General features: G+C 32.3%; 1 long non-coding RNA gene across 1 annotated transcript; it reads left to right on the forward strand.

Annotated features, from left to right (window-relative positions):
• Positions 1 to 1,912: 1,912 nt before the first annotated feature.
• LOC140433518 (uncharacterized) lies at positions 1,913 to 20,565 on the forward strand. Its single transcript, XR_011950000.1, has 2 exons — positions 1,913 to 2,357; positions 20,328 to 20,565. It is a non-coding gene; the product is annotated as an uncharacterized lncRNA (long non-coding RNA).
• Positions 20,566 to 22,235: the final 1,670 nt, after the last annotated feature.

The following is a 22,235-nucleotide window of genomic DNA, read 5'->3' on the forward strand; positions in this document are numbered from 1 at the left end:
TTAGTTAAATTAGTGTTAATTAATAATAAAACATCATAAAGCAGATCACAACAATATATATATATATATATATATATATATATATATATATATATATATATATATATATATATACAAAATTAACGCACCACTCATATTTTTCTCAATAATCTTTATTTTTTGATAATTTACTGTACGACAAGTTGCCTATGGACCTTGTTTGACAGTGACAGTTATTATGTAAGCTAATAATAGTCTTGTTTTAACAATAATTTGTATTAAACTTCGTTTTAGACTAAAAGTGATTTAAACTTTTCATAAAAAGTGCCGATTAAAGCAAAGTGCTTGTGAGAAACAAGCTTTTTATTGTGATATTTTTCATCACATGCATGTTTCGAAGTTCATTTGCATAAAAATCAAATAAAAAAATGAACCGCCAAAGAAATTTGTCAGTGTAGGAGGCAGTGCGAGCATCGACTCTCCTAGATGAAGGATATTCAATGCGACACGTTGCAGGTTTGTCAGGAAGACATCAATCCAGCATCAGTTGCAAGGTGAGGCGATATAATGAAACAGGGTCGTACCATCGAAGACCAGCGCAAGGGCGAAAACGTTGCACTAATCAAATTGATGATTGTTTTTTGAGACAACGTGCTCTCAGAGATAGGAGAGTCATCAGCAATTTGCTAAAAAATTAACTAGCAGATGTTCGAAATGTCGCGAAATCGTCTCGAACAGTTAGACGACGTTTACATGAAGCAGAATTGAGCAACAGGAAACCGGCCAAAAAACCCTTGTTTACCAGAGAACACAGGGTTCAGAGATTGAATTTTGCAAGATTGCATCAAAATTGGAACATCGATGATTGAAAACGAGTTCTTTTCTCCGATGAGACTAGAGTAAGCCTAACAGCTCCAGATGGTCGTAATATTGTCTGGCGAAGGCGAGGAGAAAAGTTTGCCAGCTGCAATATCTCTCCTAAAGTAACTTTTGGTGGTGGCTCTAAAATTTTTTGGGGGGAATTTGTTTTGAAGCTCGTACGGAGTTGGTCCCCATACGTACGAGGTCTATGAATGCCCATTATTACTTAGACAACATTATTGTCGAACATGTAATGCCTTTTGCTCCGTTTCTTGGACCTAATTTTTTATTCAAGCAAGACAACGCTCGTCCTCATGTGGCTCGACAGGTTATTGACTACCTAAATGATGTTGATATTCCATTATTAGAGTGGCCACCTAACAGTCCGGACATGAATCCTATAGAGCATCTATGGGACTATCTAAAAAAAAAAGATTCGAAGTCGTAGACCCACTATTGCCAATCACAACCAACTCATTGAGGTCGTTATTGAAGAATGGGAGAATATTCCTCAAGCTTTTGTTGAACATTTGATATCAAGCATGCCTCGACGCATAAATGCAGTCATAAGAAGTAGAGGAGGGCCTACACGGTATTAGTGTTGACCTAGATGCATTTTATTGTGTTACTTTACTGATTTTTTTCTTTTTACAATTTGGAGTTATGCTAGCTTATTTACGCATTTCCGACAAAAACAAATTTTTAAAGAAAAAATAAGGCAGATTAAGGTCATGATAAAGTCATGTTAGACTTATTTGTAGGTGTTTATTATTATTTCAATGTAACTTAGTTTTATTTTGTGTTCATATTGTAAATATTTAGATTAATTAAAGTGGTGCGTTAATTTTGTCCAGGAGTTTATATATGTATATCTCTCTTATATACCTCTTAGAATTTTCAAATATCTGTATAAGATTTTTTTAGCTTTTTTTCTTTCTTGACTAGGCTATTACCCTATAATTTAAACCAAATAAATAAATTAAACAAATAAAAATTGAAATAATTTTCTTAATGAAAAACATTTTCTCATCTCTTTTCTTCAAAACAATTTTTAAATAAATCAATTAATATTGCGAACTTCGACCGATCTCAGAGCATTATTAAATTTCTTTGCAATCAATGACATTGGCCTTGTTGCAAGGCGTCCTCACGACGTATAGAGTCTAGGGAATTCTATATATTACCGTGATATAGCAACGTTCGTTCAATCGCTATTAAAAGCTTAAGCTTGTAACATACCAAGCAAGCAATTACAAATTAACCACGCGATAAAAATGTACACCAATCCGTTTAGCCGAACTCACAGCCATGTCAGGCAAATTATTGATAAGTTTTTACACGTAAATAATAATAGGCGAGAGGTAAAAAGAAGTAACTCTCAAACCTCTTGCTCTTCATCGTCTTCCACCAAGAGTTCATCGAGCAGTGTTTGGAAAAATGCCGGTAGTGAAACCAAATTGTTGAGGAAGTGAATTAGGTTCGGTAGTTTGTTTATCCTGTGGATATCTTAATGTTTGGTAAGTTGATGAATTATGTTAAAATTAAGTAAATAAAATAAATTTAAACTTCAAATGAGTAAGCGTTGTGAGTTGTTTTTATAGTTTTAATTTTAAATACCTAAATATTTTAACTCGGTGTAAAGCAAAAAATAATTTTGAAGAAAAAATGTTAAGCCCAAAATTTTTATAAAATAAGCAAAAAAAAAAAATATTTATATTTTTACATTAATACATAGCCATTCAACTAGTTAGTTCAAGAGCTGGGTAATTTGATCCTTAGACATTTCATTTTCATTATTTATTTGTTGTTGTATTTTTTTCAGTAAAAGTCTATTCCCTTTTTATTGATGCCTCTTAAATTTTTTGTTTTGGTTGTATACTCACATACCCCTCCTTTATGTTATTAATTTCTTAAAAAACTGTTTTTTTTTTATTAAAGTTATAGTGGTTATCAACATATTATAGTTCCTTTTTTTATTGGTCAAGTAGTTATTGTGAACAGTAAAATTTATAGAATTTACTCATAAAATAAATGTTTTTTGATTTTGTTTTTCATCCGATATTCTGGTTTATATTTACTATATAAATTGTTTAATTCTTTCAGTTGTTAAACTTTATTTACCCTTTATTTAATGAGAACAGCGTTGCTTTATCACTCAATTTTACAAATAACTATAATTTGGAATATTATTTACAAATAAATTAGTTAAATTAATAATTAAACAATTATAAAAATAATACAGGTTGTCCGGAAACTCCCCTAACAAACGAAGACCAGGGATTCCTCACATAATTTTAGGACAATTTAACCCAATTCTCCTATTTCGAAAATCCTTCCTACGGGAGCTAGAGCTCTTTGATGATGGCGCCTTGTAATTAGTTTTTTTAATACTTCCAGAATGCTTCTGGTTAGAAAAACGAAAACTGGTACGATTATTTATTATCCAGAGTTAAATTGATTCCATCAATTGCGAATTTTTAATATCGGTCATAGGCGTCCGTTTTGGGTAGGTCAACGGTTATTTTAACCCATAACTTTTTTGTCCTTAACTTTTAAGCATTTGTTATACTAGATTATTAAATTTTCAGGTATTTTAGTACTAAAAGATACTCTTACCGTAAGTCGGTACAATACACCATTTTCTAAAAAAATCGATTTGAAAATTTTTCGTTTTTTCGTCATGAATGTTAAATTAATAGGTACCTTAAATAATTTTATAAGTTATCTTTCGTTTCAATTTTTGTTCGTTTTCAAAAGAAGCAAAAAATCGAATTGAAACAAAATTTTATTTAAAGGGTTAAAAAAAAACTATTTATTACGATGGAACGAAACTAAAACAAAAGAACAAGTATCACAAGTAGATAGTTACAAAAGATGCTCAATGTTGATGACCATTACTCTCTTTGCATAAATTTGCCCTTTTACTTAGAGAACGCTGAATTCTTGCAAAATTTTCAAAGTTATTTCTACATTCGTTGCAAGCATCTTGTATCCTTAGCTAGAATTGTTCACGATTTTGTATCGAAATGGAATAAACAAATGCTTGTATGTATCCCCAAACACAATATTCGCAAGGATTAAACTCTGGCGACCTTGCTGGCCAAGCAACTGGATCCCTCTTCCAATCACGCGGTATTCGTTGTTATTATCAAGAAAATCTTGTACATTCCTGCTAAAGTAGGACAAACAGCCGCCATGTAAAACCATAAATTTTGCCTAATGTTTAAACGCAGTTTATCTAATAAATCAGGTAAAATATTTTGCAGGACATGTAAGTAATCAGGACCATTTAAACGAGCAGGTAATTCCACAGGCCCAAGTAGATAATCGTTAACTACTCATATCCAGACGTTTATGCTAAACCTATGCTGATGCTAAAATTCTTGTCTTACGCACGTGACGTCTTACGCGTATGAATAATATTGTGTCTTACGCACACTAAAAATTCAATTTTTTGGAAATGTAGCTTTGTCGCAAAACAAAATGTATCTGAAAAAATCTTCATTTTGATTTTTCTGATTTTGTAATTACACTCTGGGCCAAAATTAACCGGCCACCTTAAAAATGGGTAATGGTTGATGTCTTATATCTCTTAAACCTGTCCGATTAAAGTAATTTTTTTAAAATGTTATAGCCTTATTCCTTGACAATATTGTTATAGTAATATGGTTGCTAAACATGTAAATTTTCATTGTATACCGGGTGTACAAATTAAAACGTATTTTTTTCTTAAAGTTTGCATCACCCTGTGGAAGATTCTAGCACTTATAAAATATTGAAATTAAAACTTAACTATAGCCTCATGTTTTCTCAACATTTTGTTTTTTGATTCATTGGCTTATGTTGGATACTACAAAAGTTAGGTAGTTTCACAACTAGCCATGTTTCTCATCAATACAGACGATTTAACTCACTAGCAAAATTAATACCACCACCTTTATTATTGTTTTGTTTACATTACCTGTGACAGTTTGTTTCCTAAATTTGTGTTTGAGATAAAGGATTTTTGACGTATAGTCGTTGTACGACATTGTTGCAAATCTGTTTCCGTGTTAATAACAATTCTTGAACAATTAAAATTATAATTTTATATCATTGTGAGCGAATATTGTTTAAGTTAAAATTTTAGTGCTTATTTATTGTTTTTAATGCCACTCGTTCCAACTGATGCTGCTAGGGCAGTGGCTGTAGTTGATACTGGTTACCGTCAACGTCATATTGATGGTATACTTGATGTACCCAGAACTACGGTACAAGATGCTATCAGAAGATTTCGGGATTCGAGGTGACCGCTTCATTGTCACTAAAGTATTGAGAAATCGCTTTTTCACCGCTCCTGAAGCTCGTAGGTCTCTTCTTGAGGTGAGAAAATGTTAATGTGAGTAGACAAATGATTAGAAGAAGACTGTCAGAAATAAACTTGAGGGATTTTCGTCCAGATCGCGCACCAGAACTGCTACCACAACACCGTACGGCTAGACTTCATTTTGTGCGGGAATATGCTAACTAGACTATGACGGAATGGAAGGATATACTGTTCTCACATGAGAGCAGAATAGCCCTAAAAGGTCCAGACCAATAGGTATTTCTTTCTTGTTGTGTTCGATAGAGGCAGTGTGAATGCCCAAGAATACGTGCAAAAAGTTCTCCAAGATCATGTCATGCTTTTGCACCATTCATTGGTGATAACTTCATACTAATGCATGACAATGCACGTTGCCATACAGCAAGATCTACCCGTGAGTATCTTAATGAAGTCGGGATTCAAGTTCTACCATGGCCAGCACACAGTCCCGATCTTAACCCAATTGAGCATATCTTGGACAACCTCAAAAAACGGGTAAGAGCAAGAGTACCAGCCCCTGCACCCTTTGAAGAGCTGAACACAGCTGCGGTAATAAAATGGAAAAATATAACCCAATCTTATATCAAGGATAGTATGAATGGATTGCCAAACCGGCTCCAAGAAGTCCTAAGGGCTAGAGGGGCAACACCCATTATTAATACCCAATTTTTTTTTCAATTTGACTTTGATTTCTAAAATATTGTTAATTTGAATTTTCTTCGAAGATTTTATTTAATGCATTTTTACTGTAACAAATGACTTTTTTTCAAAAAGATTATTTTTTCTCTTCTGCGGAGATAAAAATTGATAAAAAACATGTCTAGTTGTTAAAGTACCTTACTTTTGTATTATCCAACATAAGCGAATGAATCAAAACACAAAATGTTGAGAAAGCATGAGGCTATAGTTACGATTTAATTTCAGTATTCTACAAATGCTAGAATATTCTACAGGGTGATGCAAACTTTAAGAAAAAAACACAGTTTGATTCGTACACCCAGTATACAATAAAAATTTACCTGTTTAGCAACAATATTATTATAAAGATATTGTCAAGGAATAAGGCTATAACATATTAAACAAATTACTTAGATCGGACAACAGGTTTAGGAGATATAAGAAATGAAAAATTACCCATTTTTAAGGTGTCCGGTTCATTTTGGCCCAGAGTATCTAGCGAATTATTCACGAGCAGTGCTTGTACCTTTGTAAAATGAAAAGAATATAAATTTTCGTCGTATAAGATATTTCCTACGGAAGATTTTGAAATTGTGGGATACATGGCAGATAGTCTTCGAACGCTAATTTATGGATTTTTCTCAACTTTCATTAAAATAACATCTTCATGCGTTGCTGTTACATCATCACGTCCCCTCTTTCATTATTTTTTGGAACCGCTGGAACGGTTTCTCTTATTTGTCGATGAAGAGCTGTAAATGTTTAAAATTTTTTAGGGTATCTTCGTTGTGCTGCTCGAGCGTTAAACATCAACTAAAACATAAAAGCTTATTCTTTATTAGTAAAAATCATTTTTGCTGAATTGAAATTATTATATTTGAATGCCACAAAGTAAAAAAACTAAAAGATAAACTTCATGAAGTGACCACAATTTGACAATGAAAAACGTAGGTTATACTTCTATTGACAGGTCACGGCCAACTAGTGCAAAAAATATTAATTTAACTTTCATGAAGAAAAAACGTAAAATTTTCAAATCGATTTTTCTAGAAAATGGTGTATCCTATCAACTTATGGAGTACTAGAACGTTTTAGTACTAGAATAAGTGAAAATTTAATAATCTAGTATCATGAATGCTTAAAAATAACCTGAGGCCTACTCAAACCGGACGCCTACGATCGTTATTAGAAATTCATAATTGTTAAAATCGATTCAACTCTGGAGGAAAAATAATTATACCAGTTTTCGTTTTTCTAAATAGAAGTTTCCTGGAGGTATTTAAAAAAAAAAACTAATTACAAGGCGCATCTACTATGCAAGCTTGTAATTTTTAGCATCTACTATGCAAGCCTATAACTACAAAATAACTTTAATATTATGTAGTATATGATGTCAAATTACACAGAAAATATCCATTTTTTTGATACTAAAAGATTGATTTTAAAATTTGAGGGCACACTCCTGGGATCAATTTTTTTTGTTCTTTTGTTCTTAAAACTGAGGAAAAAATAATGCCTTTACCCGGAATAAGGGTGTAATCATGTCTCTTTTGCGAAATTGCAAAAATGTCGTGATTTAAAGTCTGTTACAAAGCACATACTGATCTTTAAAAAAAATAAAAATGAAAGCCCTTTTTACACTTTTAAAATAATGCTTTTGTTTTTATCAATTCACTCTCAATCTACAGGGTGAGTTTTAAGTATGGAACGTCCTAATTATCTCGGAAACGGCTTGCAAATTTTTATAGATTTTGGTATGTAAGGGTCTTGTGATGCGGCTAATATTATGGTGGTATTTACTTTGTTGTCAGACTTTGTTAACCAAAAGTACGACAGCTCCTTACGAATTTCAATATTTTTATCAACCTTTATGTCTTCTATTTCCAAACAATAACTGCAATCCGCATTAACTGGGTACCAAAACTAATATTAAATGCAGTTTTAAAAACTGCTGGAAAGAGTAATCCTGTACTTTTAGTCTTTCGTTTACTGATGCTTGTACAAGACAGACCATTTGACTATATTTAATTCACTTGTAAGATATTTTCGGCAACTTTTACCTTTTATATATTGAGATTTCAAAAGATTTAGCAACTTTATGAAAGTTTTAACAGTCTGTTGCTTATCAAAGTAGCTGCGACAATTACTAAAACCATCTCTCGTTTTCTTGATTTTTAAAGCGTTGAAACATATGTATAAATTCAATACTTAAAAGTCATTCACCTAGTCCGGCTTCTTGCTCTTTTGTTGGGTTTTATTATCTGTGGAGAAATAGCACACACATAATTTAACAGAAACGCATAATGCTTCTGTTTTTTCTGACACTGCACATAAAGAGGCGTGTTACTTTTCTTGATATCAACCTCAAGAATTGTAATGCCGGCGGTGTGACTACAGCTTAGCCGTCCTGGTGTCGATTTGCTTGAGTAACTAGAACAAAAAGAAAAAAACAATGCACAATTTGATAGATCACTACAAGCAACCTACAAAACCAGGCAGCTGTAGATACGTATGAACGGTTGAATATTATATGCTCATATAATAGAAAATATTTATGTCTCATAATTTTCAGCGAAACATAGCCTATTCTTATAGAAGGAAGCCTCAAACAGTTTTTAAAATATTTCTTGCAATTTTCTGGGTTTCTCGCTCTTTTACGAGCCCTTTCAGGCATAACCTCATCGATTACTCCATCCATGATCTATGTATGTACAATAAACCATAAAATTGTACAATATATAATAAACCATAATATAAAATACAAAGTAAAATAAAATGTTTATACGCTACAAAAAAAAAAGATTGGGATTGTCAACCTGCAGGAGGGAGCTGATTGGCTGAGATTTTTAAAAAATAAAGTTGATTTGTACTCAGATTTAAAGCCGCAAACGCCGAGTTTGTCACGCAGGAAGAATTACGAATCAACCATAAAATAAAAACCGGTCGAAGTGGTTTTAAGTCGTCTTTTTAACTATGCTACTCAATTAAATGTGTGATGCTCCTTGTATTTCTTATAGTTATCTATAGTAGTGAATTAACGTGGATTCAGAGATGCATATTACTTTATCATTATAAATAAAAAAGTTATAGCAGTTTATAGTTCAAATTTTCGTTAAAAAGTGGTGACTTAATTTATTTATAAGAGTTTTAAACAAAATTGAGCTGTAAACGTTGGCGATTTGGTCAATGGAAGCTATAAAACAATTCAAAACGAACATTTTAAGCTTTAGTATGACCGTGCGCCCCACAACGCACAATTAAAAGTTCCATATCTTGGTCAAAAATTAACATAGAAACATTTACCAAAGCTTAAAATGTTCACTTTGAGTTGTTTTACAACTTCCATTAGCCAGATTTTCAAAGTTTGTAATTTAATTTTGTTTAAATCTCTTATAAACAAATTAATTTACAACTTTTTAGTGATATTTTTAAATGTTTAATTATTAAACTTATTTATTAATAAAAATAAAGTAAAGTTGCAAAGTTTTTTTTAAATGTGAAACAATTAAACCTTTAAACTGAATGAGGTTTGAAAGTTAATCACATGTATAAAACCTGAGTTATATTTGGAAAAGCATAGAAAGCAAAGAATGCATATTTTGCCAATGTTTTGAAATTTGTTATAACTCCAATTTTTACGATTGGATCAAAGTTTACCAAGCCATTTTGTTCATGTTTTCAAAAGAAACAATGTATTTTGGTAAAATTCAATATCTCTAATAGCTTCTTCTTATTCTTACGGTTCCTATCCGTTCCGGATGTTGGAGATCAACATAGCCATCCTAACCTAACTTGCAGATATTCAGAATAGTCTGGTTATAGACGTATTGAACCACTTCCTTAGGTTTTAAAGCCAATATATTCTTCTCCCTGGTCCTCTCTTTAAAATTCTTTACCCTAAAGAATGAGTTGGAATAAGCCAAATCTGTATTCATTTCTTATAACATGGCCAAGGTATTCTAATTTGCGCTCTTTGATTGTGTTAGTGATTCCTATTCCTTGCCCATTCTACGTAGGACTTTAATACTAGTCGCACGACCCACCTGTAACACCACATCTTGAAGACCTCGAGCTTTCCTAAAGAAGCTTCAAAGAGCGCCCATTCCTCTACTCGGTATAATATTGTAGAAAATACATAGCATCCGATGATATAGATTTTGGTACTTAGTAGTAAATCGTGACTTCTGAAAAGAAACTTAATCTTTGCGAATGCTGATCTTGCTTTCCCTATACGTTGTTTTATTTCAGTAGAGTGGTCCCATTGACTGTTCATGTTAATACCAAGGTATGTGTAGCTGTTTACCCTGTTAATTGGCTGTTGGTTTACCAAAAGATGTGTATTTAATATTTCGTGCTTACTTACTACCATGTAGTTTGTTTGGTTCGTATTGAGATCCAGCTCATATTTTCGACTTATACCTGATATGCGCGACATTATTGCTTGTAAACCATCTAGGTTATCTGCAAAAACTACTGCGTCTTCAACAAATCTAATTTGGTTTAGATACACTCCGTTAACTAAGACGCCTTTCTGTAGTTGTCCCAGTGCTTGCTCAAAGATACGCTCTGAGTACATGTTAAATACCACTGGAGACAGAATTCATCCTTGTCTCACTCCTCTATCTATGGTGGTTGTCTCTGTCAACTGGTCATCCACTTTAATGTTGGCAGTTTGTTTGTAATATAAATTATATATAATTTGCAAGTCTCTATCATCCAAGCCCGCTTCTTTCAAGATGGATATTAGCTTGTTATGTTTTACTCTATCAAATGCTTTTTTGTAGTCGATAAAACAAATATATACATCATAGTTGACATCCCTGCACCTCTGGATAAGCACTTGTATAGCGAATAGAGCTTCTCGTTTGCCTAAGGTATTGCGGAGTCCAAATTGTGTCCATGACAGTTGTTCTTCACATTTTTTATATATTCTGTTATGTATCACTGTTAAAAACGTTTTAAGTAAGTGGCTAATTCGGCTAATTATTCTGTAGTCTTCGCATGTTTTTGCATTTAATTTTTTTGGTATAGTTACGAAGGTCGACTCTAATCAGCTTTGAGGAATATTTCTAGTTTTATATATATTTTGTTAAATAAAGTCGTTATCCATTTTATTCCTTGTTTGTCCATAAATTTTAGGAATTCTGTGTAAAATTTGTCAGGCCCTACAGCTTTACCAGCTTTACCGTCTTTAGTTTTTCTAATAGCTGCCGTGACTTCTTCAATGGTAATCAGAGGTCCTGTTTGGCATTCTATGTCTTCAATGGCAATCTGCCTTTCATCTGCAAATGTTACTTCCACATATTTCTTCCAAGTATATAGTCTCTCTTCCATACTTACTAGTGGATTGCCTTGGTTGTCTCCCAGACATCCAACTCTTCTACGCTTGTATAAGCCTGCAGCTTCTTTAACTTTTTTGTGCATATTGAATTAATCGTGTTTCCGTTGTAATAGCTGTATTTCCGCACGTTGTTCTCTCAGGAGATACAATTAATTAAACAATTAAATTGTTAATTACAAATTATCTGATGGGTTTTGAGCCTGGTACCCTCGAAAAAACAAATCTACGCACCAAAAAACACAAAAAATGGCAAGTTACCGAGGGGAAATAAAAGTGAATACTCAATCACCCTGGCTAATAGACCATAGCTAATAATAATAGAAGAAATTCTTAAGCTATTAGAATAAACAGTAAAACATTTTTAGTATTAGTTTTTTCAACCGAAGAGAACACAATATTTGTAAAATTATATTTATCGATAAATGTCTACTGATATATATGTATACATGCTATACAATGCCCAAACATGTGGTAAAAACATAACATTTTTATGGGTACCATCCCATGTTGGGATAAAGGGTAATGAAGCAGCTGATAAAACAGCAACAGAAACTATCAATAACATGACAATTCCTATTATGCAAAACATACCAATTTCAGACCAAAAAACATTAATAAAAACTTACATGAACAAAATCTGGCAAGTAAAATGGAACCAAACAGAAGCAAAATTAAAAAGTATCAAACCAGATGTTACTTCTGCTTTACTACCGCTCCCAGCTAAAAGACATGACCAAGTAGTTATTAACAGACTGCGGCTAGGTCATACAAAATTTACACATGGATACATCATCTCCAAGGACCCTCAGCCGATTTGCCACATCTGTCAAATACCATTTTCAGTGCAACATATAATGATAGACTGTCCAGTGTACTCAACAGCAAGATCGACAGCAAAACTAAAACACAATTTGAAAGAAACTCTAAAAGAAGACATCAGCAATACAATAAATTTTATCAAAAATTGTAAACTGTATAACAAACTGTAACATAACATAAAATGTTTGTATTTTACAAAACTGTTATGTAAATTTTAATAATATACTAAATGTAACTTTTCTAAAATAAAGATATACCACCCGCTAATAACCCTAGGGGTTGATGCGGTAAAAAAAAAAAAAAAAAAAAAAAAAAAAAAATGTCTACTGATAATGCATTTCCTTATAAAATGGCCTGTGAACGTAACGTCAGTAACAAGGCCATCTTTATGGATGAAATACGTAATGTAATGAAATTAAAACTATATTTGTTAATAAACTAATAATTGATTTTGTTGGGAGAAATTACAACAAAATATATTTAACATGTACCTACATGTAACCAAGAATAATTATTTATTTTTTTTAATGCTACAATTGAATTCAATACAAGTAATCTTGATAACTTTGGAACATCTAAAATACTATCGGCACGAGCTTATTAGTATATAATGACTTATATAATAAGTAAAAGCCATTTATTTTTCTCCAGCAATCAACATTTAACAACACATCAATTACTTTTTGAAGTAGAAATTGCTGTCGGCAATTTTTATATTACAAAAAACATTGACAATAATTTTTTTTATAATTGCTTGATAATTTATCTAAAACTAATACGTTAGTTTTATTTCAAATGCGATAATTTTTTGCTTTGAAAAAACTTGGCGAAGTTATTTTTTAAACGTTCTTTAATTTTTGTAACTCTACTGCTGTATAATTCTTTGATACGAAGTCTTTTTCTTGTCATTTTAACTGAAACACCTACACCTGTAGCTTCCAAAAGTTGCCTTTGGAGCTGTAGGAGAAAAATTGTTGGGTCTCTTCTAGCTAATTGACCAATGAAATGATCGTGGTGATCCGTTGTTACTTTTTGGCCACTTTGTCCTAGCATATTCTTAAGCGTTACTAATATCTGATACCTAACATAAATTTTTGACACAAAACCCTATATTACGCCTACCACAGGCAGATATCGAGCACAGTTTTATTAATTAAATCTTGCCCAAGTACTTTCGCTCACTAGAGCATCTTCAGGAGCATTTCGTCAATTTTGGGCTATCCAACAATCCCAGAATGTCATAAACATAAAATTGTTACTACACGACACAAGGACAAACAGTTTAAAATTATTTAAAAAGGCAAAGCTACATTCTGGTCGACCACAGGAGAGATAATTCTCTCTCCTGTTGCGAAAATGCTACATTCTGGTCGGCAACAGGAGAGAGAATTCTCTCTCTATTTTTCTACCAGCCAATGTTATTCCACCGGCCCATCCATCTAAAGCAATCCTCATGACAACACGCATCCTTATCTAACAGCTCTCTCGGTTTTTGGTTTGAGAACTTCTGATCTAGTCATACTGTCGCTATATTGGACTGGTACAGATTTTTAATAAGTGTCACCAGGTGCATTGGTGTGCCCATTTCTATTAAAATGGGCCACAGATTTATACAGCTTACACAATTAAATGCCTTTTAATAGTCAATGAAGCATATAATCAAAGGTACTTGAAATGCTCTAGACTTTTCAATGAGTTGTCTCAGAATCAGGATTTGTTCCCGTGTATCTTTATCCTTTACAAACCCCGCTTGTACCTGAGGTATTTGGTAATGTAGATAGGTTTTTAATCTGTTTTTGATGATATGCAACAAAATTTTACTAGCATGTGTGATTAGTGACAGTGTACGGTAGTTTTCACATCTGGTAGTAGTACCTTTTTGGTGTAGCGGGATATAAATTGAGGTACACCAATCAGATGGCAATTTTCCTGAACTCGCAAACAGCTACACAGATAGAATAGATGATATGTAATATTTTGTTACCTAGTCTTATCTGAAATCAATTCTTGCATTATTCATTCCTTCTAATACGGCCTTGAGTTTTGTGGAATCGAATGCCTTATTGTAATACAATTGTAATACAATATTGTAAACAAATACCCTTATCTGTTTCTGATATATAATATTTGAAGACAAAGAATTGTACACGCCTTAATTTCATAACTAAATATATTCATATTTTTTAGCAATAATACATTACCAATGTTTTATTTGATGTACTAATCGAATAAATATAAAGTCACATGTGTTTAATATTTCATTACATTATATTAACGTGACAAATGATTATTCATGATAGTTAAAATTCACGTTTTTTGGTATAATTTTATCGAACTTTCGACATTTGAATATTTTAACCAAATAAAGTTGGTTGCTACTTTACATTTTTTATAGTCGTACAAGCAAAACGTTTCTGCTTGCTCGGTATTGGGATTTCCAGATTTCACTGGTCGTAGAAAAACGTTAATTGGCCGCTTTTTAAAAACGTTAGGAGTATATCTTTTCTTTATTTGTTACATTAAGTAGGTTATCAATGTATTTAAAATATCTAACCTCTCAGACCTTCAAGCATTTGGTAACACATTCAGACACCAGATTACGATTAATTAGAGTCGTTATATATTTGTTTTACAATCGCTATAAGTTTATTATTATGTTTTAATAAATTAGAGTTTAATTAAGTAAAAAGAGGAAGACGTTTTACGTAGCTTTTTTCTCTATCTCTAATTACAATTTTTATATTGATTTTGACAAGTCAACTTAATCATGAATTCGATAATAGGAATATAATTCGATACACCCATAAGAAAACCTCGTAACTCCAAAAACTCAAATTTAATAAAGAACTCAAAACTACTAGTTTTAAGAGATTATTTCTTCAAAATTTTCTGTTTTGCTATGTTTTCATCATCATCTTTGGTCTCTCAATCCTCTGTGGATCCTCGTCTGCTCTAAGCTTAGTCGCCATTCTGTTCGGTTTTTGACAACGTGTAGTTATCTTCTGATCTCTAGTATTCCGAAGTTGGTCTAAACTTCATCTAACCACCTAATTCGTGGCCAGCCTCTGCTTTTTCTTCATATATGTATTCCTGTCGTTAGTTTTTAGTAATTTTATTGTCAGACATTCATATTATGTGTCCGGCCCATCTAAGTCACTGTATTTTAATGAACGTTACGGGCTCATTAAAGAATCGATATAATTCGAAATTAAATCTTTTGCGCCGCTGCATTTGATCGTTATAGCTCCAAATATTTTGCGGAGTATCTTACGCTCGAATATTCCGAGAATTCTTTTATCCTTCTGCATTAGAGTCCACGTTTCCGCCCCGTATGTAAGGACCAGCGTCAGCAATGTTTTGTATAGAATAATTTTAGTTTTTCTTTGTGGAATTTCGGACATTTCTCGAGTGGAATTCTTTTTGAAGTCCATAGTATGCCCTATTTGTAAGGTTTATTTGTCTTTTAATTTCTTCGCTTGTTTTATTGACAGTAGTCACTAGCGAGCCAAGGTATGTAAAGCTATCAACACGTTTAAAGATATGACTTCCAAATGCTGTGTCCCGTTCCTCATTTGCTATAGTACCAACTATTTGCTATTTTCTTAGTACCAACATGTATGCCCGCCCTTTCCACGTCTAGAAAATTCGTGTGTCTCAGACTGCCTTTTCCAGGGCAATGGTAAATAGGAGGTGTTTTGTATAAAACTTAGTGATAATTTTTTTTTGAAATTGTCGGATACGGCCTTGAAGTCGACTAATAGGTGATGGGTTTCAATATTAAATTCTAATGTTTTCTCGAGGATCTGTCTTATTAAATGAATCTGATCAATTGTTAATTTTTCTGGAGTAATTCCGGGCTGGTACTTTCCAACTATGCCAGCTATGTAAACTTTTAGCCTTTCGTAGAGAATATTTGCTAGTATTTTGTAAGCAGTTGTTAACAGGTTTATACCTCTGTAGTCGTCGCACTGGAGCTGATCGCCTTTTTTATGTAATGGTCATATCACGCCCTGAGACCATTCACAGGGCATGGTCTCATTTTGCCAGAGAAGAAGTTAAAGTTTATGAAGTGCTTGTAGCAGTGCGTCACCACCATTCTGTAGAGCTCAACTACAAATTTGATCAGTTCCTGGTGCTTTATAATTTTTAAGCTTTTTAAAGGGCCACCTGTTCAGTGGTAGGTTGTCTTTTGTTTGGGTTGAAGAGATTCCTATTATTTCGATCTGCTACGGTGTTATCTGCTTCTTCGATATATTGGCCGTTAATTTTTGCGTCGAAAAATTCAACCCATCGGTTTAAGATTGAGGCCGTATCACTTGGGATATTTCCTTCTTCATCCTTACTGCTCCGTATTCTTGGCTTAAACTCTTTATTCATGTTGTTTTTTCGGTAGAACTTTTGAGTTTCGTTTTGAATTATTAGCCATTCTATGTTTGCTAACTGCTTTTCTTCAAATTGCCTTTTTTTTCTTCTATGTAATCTTTTTATCTGTCCGGTATTCCTTCTTTGCTCTTTTTGTGCATCTAGCTTGATTTGTCTTTAGGTATGCTCTATTTTTGTTATCTGTTGCTTGTTGGCACTCCTCGTTAAACAATTCGTTTTATCTAACTGGTTTGGTTTTGCGCAATATTTCCGATGTCTTCTCAGTTATTATGTTTCTACATTTTGTCCACAATTTCTTCACATTTCCCCCGCTTCCAGTTTCTTTATTTCCTCATCCATTCGTCTACTATATTCTCTCACAACCGTTTTATTGCGCAGATTATTAACATTATTTCTGTCTTGTTTAATATGTTTATCCTTCTTTAGGTTTGATATTCTTTCTCTGATTTTTGCCATTACAAGAAAGTGGTCACTATCTATGTTTGGATCTTGGTAGCTTCTGACATCCATGAGGTTAGAAGAATGCCTTGCATCTATTAGGATGTGATCTACGTGGTTAACGGTTTCGTTGTCAGGTGATTTCTATGTTCCTTTGTGTATTATTTTATACCGAAATCTTGTTCCTCCTACTTTAACCCGTCATTTGACTCTTCATGCAAGCTCTTAGATTCTATAGTTGGTTGGAAAAATTGCTCTTTGCAGTTTTTGCATTAAGGTCCCTAGCAATTATTTTCACGTCATGACGTGGACATCGATCATATTATTTGTCTAAGGTGTCGTAGAATTCATCTTTTTGTCGTTTTCCTTTTCTTCCGTGGGTGCGTGTACACTAAGTAAGCTATAGTTAAGCTATGTTTTATCTAACAATAAAACACTAAAACCGTCGAATCCATCACTAATATAATGATCTAGTTCATTATCGACATCTGACGGTTAATTTCCTCATTCATTGAGCCTTTGTCTGAGAGTGGTGACACTCTAAATAGTGTTATTCCTCCTTCAACTTTCCACGAAGTATCAAGGTTTTAGGTTTATTTTTACAATAATTATTGACATTTATTAAAAATTAAGAATTATTAGGTATTTTACAGACTTTTGAGCAACAAATTCGTAAATTAACATTCAAAAATCGCCATTTTAAATCTTTAAAGGTATTTTGTCATATGTACGTCGCATAATTAATTACAGTAAACTATTAGAGGTACGTGACTTTTGCATTATAAAGGTTCAATCCTTTTTGAATAGATGACACCAAAATGTAAGATTTACAACATTATCGAATTATTAATTCGTGGATTTACTGACGTCATAAAAGTCGTGTCAACATAATAAAAAAAATATCTTAACCCAAATCCAATTATCACTGTTTCTTGTCGTTCTTACGAATAAGTTGATGATATCTATTGGTGCTAAATGTGTCATTCTGAATTTGAAAATATGTTATTTGAGACAACGTCTTTTACGATTATGATTTTAATTACACAATCTCTAAACAGAACAACATTCTGTCTCCAGATTTCATTTTAATTTGGACTTATCGATTTGGGATCAAATGGTTTTATGTTTCTTTCCAAAAAAATAATATAGTCAAAATACACAATTTGATATTATTATAGTTTTTATGCAATATTTACAATATAAGTTGTGAGTGTGTATACTTATAAAACCTCTTTATTTACATAATTGAAATTTTGTTAATCTTTTTTTATTATTATTATTATTAATATATATATATATATATATATATATATATGTATATATATACATATATATATATATACCGGGTGGATAATCTACAAACAGGTCATAGGAAGCTCAATGAGAAATTCTACACTGTTGATTTCGTACTTCTCTAATTATTTCACATCAAAAGTTATGAGAAATGAGAAAATATTTGTAGAGGACTGAAATTTGTAATATTTTGCAAAAAATAAGACACATTTGGGGAGGCCCATCCTATATACCTCTGTCTCTGTACTAAAAACTACTTTATATCTCTTTTTCTTCACAGAAATATACAGGGTCAATAACACTATAATTTAAAAATAATGTGAAATATACAGTAGAGTGGAGCTCAAACTTATTTTTTTAATGTCATTTTCGCTATCGCTTTCATCGTAAAATAATTTAAAGATATCTGCACCAAAAATTGTGGGTTCATCTGTCAATGTAGCCCTAGCTTCTGAAGGAGCTCGTCAAACTCTACTTCTGTCTATAACTGCAGAAATTATTATAGTTCCAGCTCGCTGAAACCTTATAATGATAGAATGTTCTGACAACAACCGGAAATGTGACGAAAATCAGTCATTGGGAGAAATGAATTGGAAATAATCGATGGCGATAAAAATACCTCAATTTTACTATTTTGCTTTAATATATCTGTCTGCTGAACACTCGATCATATCTTTGAAATTCCACCTCCATTTGCAAGGTTTTGTTCTTCACGTTGTTTTTGTTGGTGTAGGCTATGTAAATTCTTCTTAATTTTTTTGGTCGCCCAACGATCTAAATTACCAATCATCATTTTATGGTTAGTCCGTTGGTCGATTAGGAAATTTCGTTCTGGTATTGGAATTTTTCGGTTTCTAAGACAGATGAAATCGCTGAACTCTAAACATTTTCAAGTAGCAATATCAAACAATTTCTTGCTATCCTCACCAAACTTGAACAGCTTCTCTTTGTAACCCTCTTCGTCTTCCTGCCTTTATAAAGTTTCATTAATATTCTATACTTATCGTGGTAAGCTATAATTCTAGCTAATATTATTTTGTGTTTTACGATTGGTATTGAAGCTCTGCGCCATATCTCCTCTAATCTTTCCGTCACAATTTCACTTGTTTTCCGCTCACAACTGTTATACTGTTTTTTTTTATAGGAAGGCTATACTTTTATTCCCTATACCTAAACTGTGTTTAGGTATAGGGAATAAAAGTATAGCTTATTTTTTAAGAAAGATTAAAAAATGTCATCAAATATGGAGTGCTCCATAATAAAAAACATAACTTTGATATATCACTCCTTTTTGGACAGTCCTGTATAATTCACATTATTTTTAAATTGTAGTGTTATGGGCCCTATATATTTCTGCGAAGAAAAAAAATTGGATATTTAGTCGTTATCCGTATAGAAACCGAGACGTATAAGCCATCCAAATGTATATGTAAGGTATTATTATTATATAATGTATTTTGTGTATATGTAAATATATTGTATTTTTTGTAGCTAGCTCAACGAACTTCGTATTGTCTTAGAATTAACTAAATAACTAAATTTAATGACTAAAAATGAACAGAAAACCAAAAATATAATAAAAATATTATGTATGATAAAAGTGGAATCAATTTAATCCATTCTGATATACAATATTTAAATTTTTTTGCGGTGAGTGCAACGATGACGGTTTTCCGACGCACGAAACAACTTTCCTAGAAGACAATTCTAAATACTCATTAAGATTATTAGAAAAACACTGGTTCCAAGGTTTTCTACTCCTCTTTAAGGTTTTAAGATTCTATTCTTAATTATTCTCCAGTGGACTCTTGATACTGAGTATATTACACTTAAGCCTCTTTAGTGTCCCCATTTCCTGTCGCCCTTTTTGTAGATGTTACTAATATAAATATGCTTCTGTCAATTCTGGGAGGTCGTAGTCTCGATAGAACCCTATTTATGCGTGAATTTCCTTGCATTATTTTCCCAGGGGACATTTTTAGCTTTTGTGACCATAGCTTTTACCTTTCAATTGTATCTTGCGTACAAACGTCTGTCGTCTACGACTTTCGCCAAGTGCTATTTATGGTATGCCCCTTTCTTGTCCATAAATTTAACCATTTTGTAGAAATTTGTTGTTAGTTATTTTATCTTTTTATAAATTAAAAACGTATATTTAAATATTCTAATCTTGTTTTCTTTTTGTTTCAGATTGTCTTATATGGCGTTCAACTATTTATAATTTCAATGAAATTGCCGCCACCACTAAAGATAAAAGTAATTTATAGAAGATTGTAGTTTTCGTAATGAAGTAAACTTGTCTAGATATGTGGTAGAAGATAAAATAGAAGATTATATTAATTTTCTTGAACTGATTGCCTAGTCTGTTAAATAATAATTTATTTTTTGTATCTATTGGATATACTTTTAATATAAAGCTTAAAAAATATTCTTCGTTAATTATTTTACCCAATAATAATACCTTTTCCCTATTTTAAAACATGTAATTAGATGTGTGTGAATGATGATAGAAGAGAAAATAATGATTCAAGTTACGTTTTTCAATTATTCAGTGGTGTATATAACAAGAGCATTTATACATATGGTGTAAAGAAATAACGCATCTAGCATTAAAAGTGAGACAAGAGTTTATAAGGCCTAAGTTATTAACAAAAAAGAAGACCAATAATTATGTAAGAATTATAGAGGCATCTCCATACTTTGATCGGGAAAGAAAATACACACAAATATTCTTAATAGAAGACTTCAACCTCCTGCTGAAAAAAATCATGGGGAAATATCAAGCAGGGTCTAGGTAAAATAAGTCTACCATCTATCAACTTTTTACAGTCAAACAAATACTAGCCATATCATGGGAATATGACATAGACATTTGTAATACCTTTGTAAACTTTAAGCAAGCCTATAATTCAACAAATAGAACAAAACCACCTAATATATTGCAAGAACTTGGCATACTAGCAAAATTAGACAAGTGCAAATAACATAAGGACAAGGATAGAAAACATAAGAAATGCCGATATTGGGAGACAAATGGCAAAGGAATATAATACTTAGAATACAAGACTTGGAAAACAGCAAATTATATAGCACAGATACTTGAACAAATGGAAGAAGGCAGAATCAACAAAACAATATTACACTAGACTCCACAGCAACAACATGGATGAAGAAAATCACCAAGGCATGTCTAAAAGGAATCTTTGGATAAAAGATTACTAAAATAAAAATGAGTGGCGATAACAAACAGATAGACTTATTTCGTTATGAAAAACGTTTTGTTGACCATAGGAATTAAGATTTATTGCAATCCCATCTCTAGAGTATATTTCTTATAATGCTCTAAAACTAATTTTTTGGGTATTTTTTAGCCTTAATAGCAATACAAATAAATAAGTAAGTTAATAAGTAATAAGCTTTATTGTCACTGAAAATTATACAAATTTTATGGACAAAGCTTATAACAATAATACAAGAAAGAAGAAAAAATCAGAATAAGAATCGTTTGTACTTTTAAATAAACCTACAAACTTCGTAAAATGTACCTAACAAAAAATAAAAATTAGGAAAGCAGATTAATAAATTAAGGGCTCCAATATTCCACCTCCTTGTGCTAAACAGTAACCAAATCTGTCATACAGATTTCACCTCATATTTTGGAGTAGGGCTGGTGTAATGCTTGCAGAGAAATAAAGTATTATTGCCTTAGTTCGACTAGGTTTGTGGCCCTTTCAAACTGATACCTATAAATGTTTTCTTTGATAAAACCGCAAAAAAAGAAATGGTTAGGCGCTAAGTCACAGGATCTAGCGGGCCATTTAATTGTACCACGTGTACATATCAGTCGATCAGGAAACGTTTGATTGAGAAAGTCAATAGTTGCTCTAGAGTTGTGAGCCGAACACCCATCCTGTTGGAAATAAACCTCCTGAAAATTAACGGGAAGGCGTCGAACTGCCGGAATGATCTCATTCTGTAAAAGTTGTAAATATTTGCGCCCGTTTAGATTTCCATCGATAAAAAATGGACCGACAATATGGTCGCCTGACATCCCAGTTCAAAAATTTTACTTTTGGGGATACTGCGTTCGCACTGTAA

Source organism: Diabrotica undecimpunctata, chromosome 2 (assembly GCF_040954645.1).
Source record: "Diabrotica undecimpunctata isolate CICGRU chromosome 2, icDiaUnde3, whole genome shotgun sequence".
Classification (NCBI taxonomy): Eukaryota; Metazoa; Arthropoda; class Insecta; order Coleoptera; family Chrysomelidae; genus Diabrotica; species Diabrotica undecimpunctata.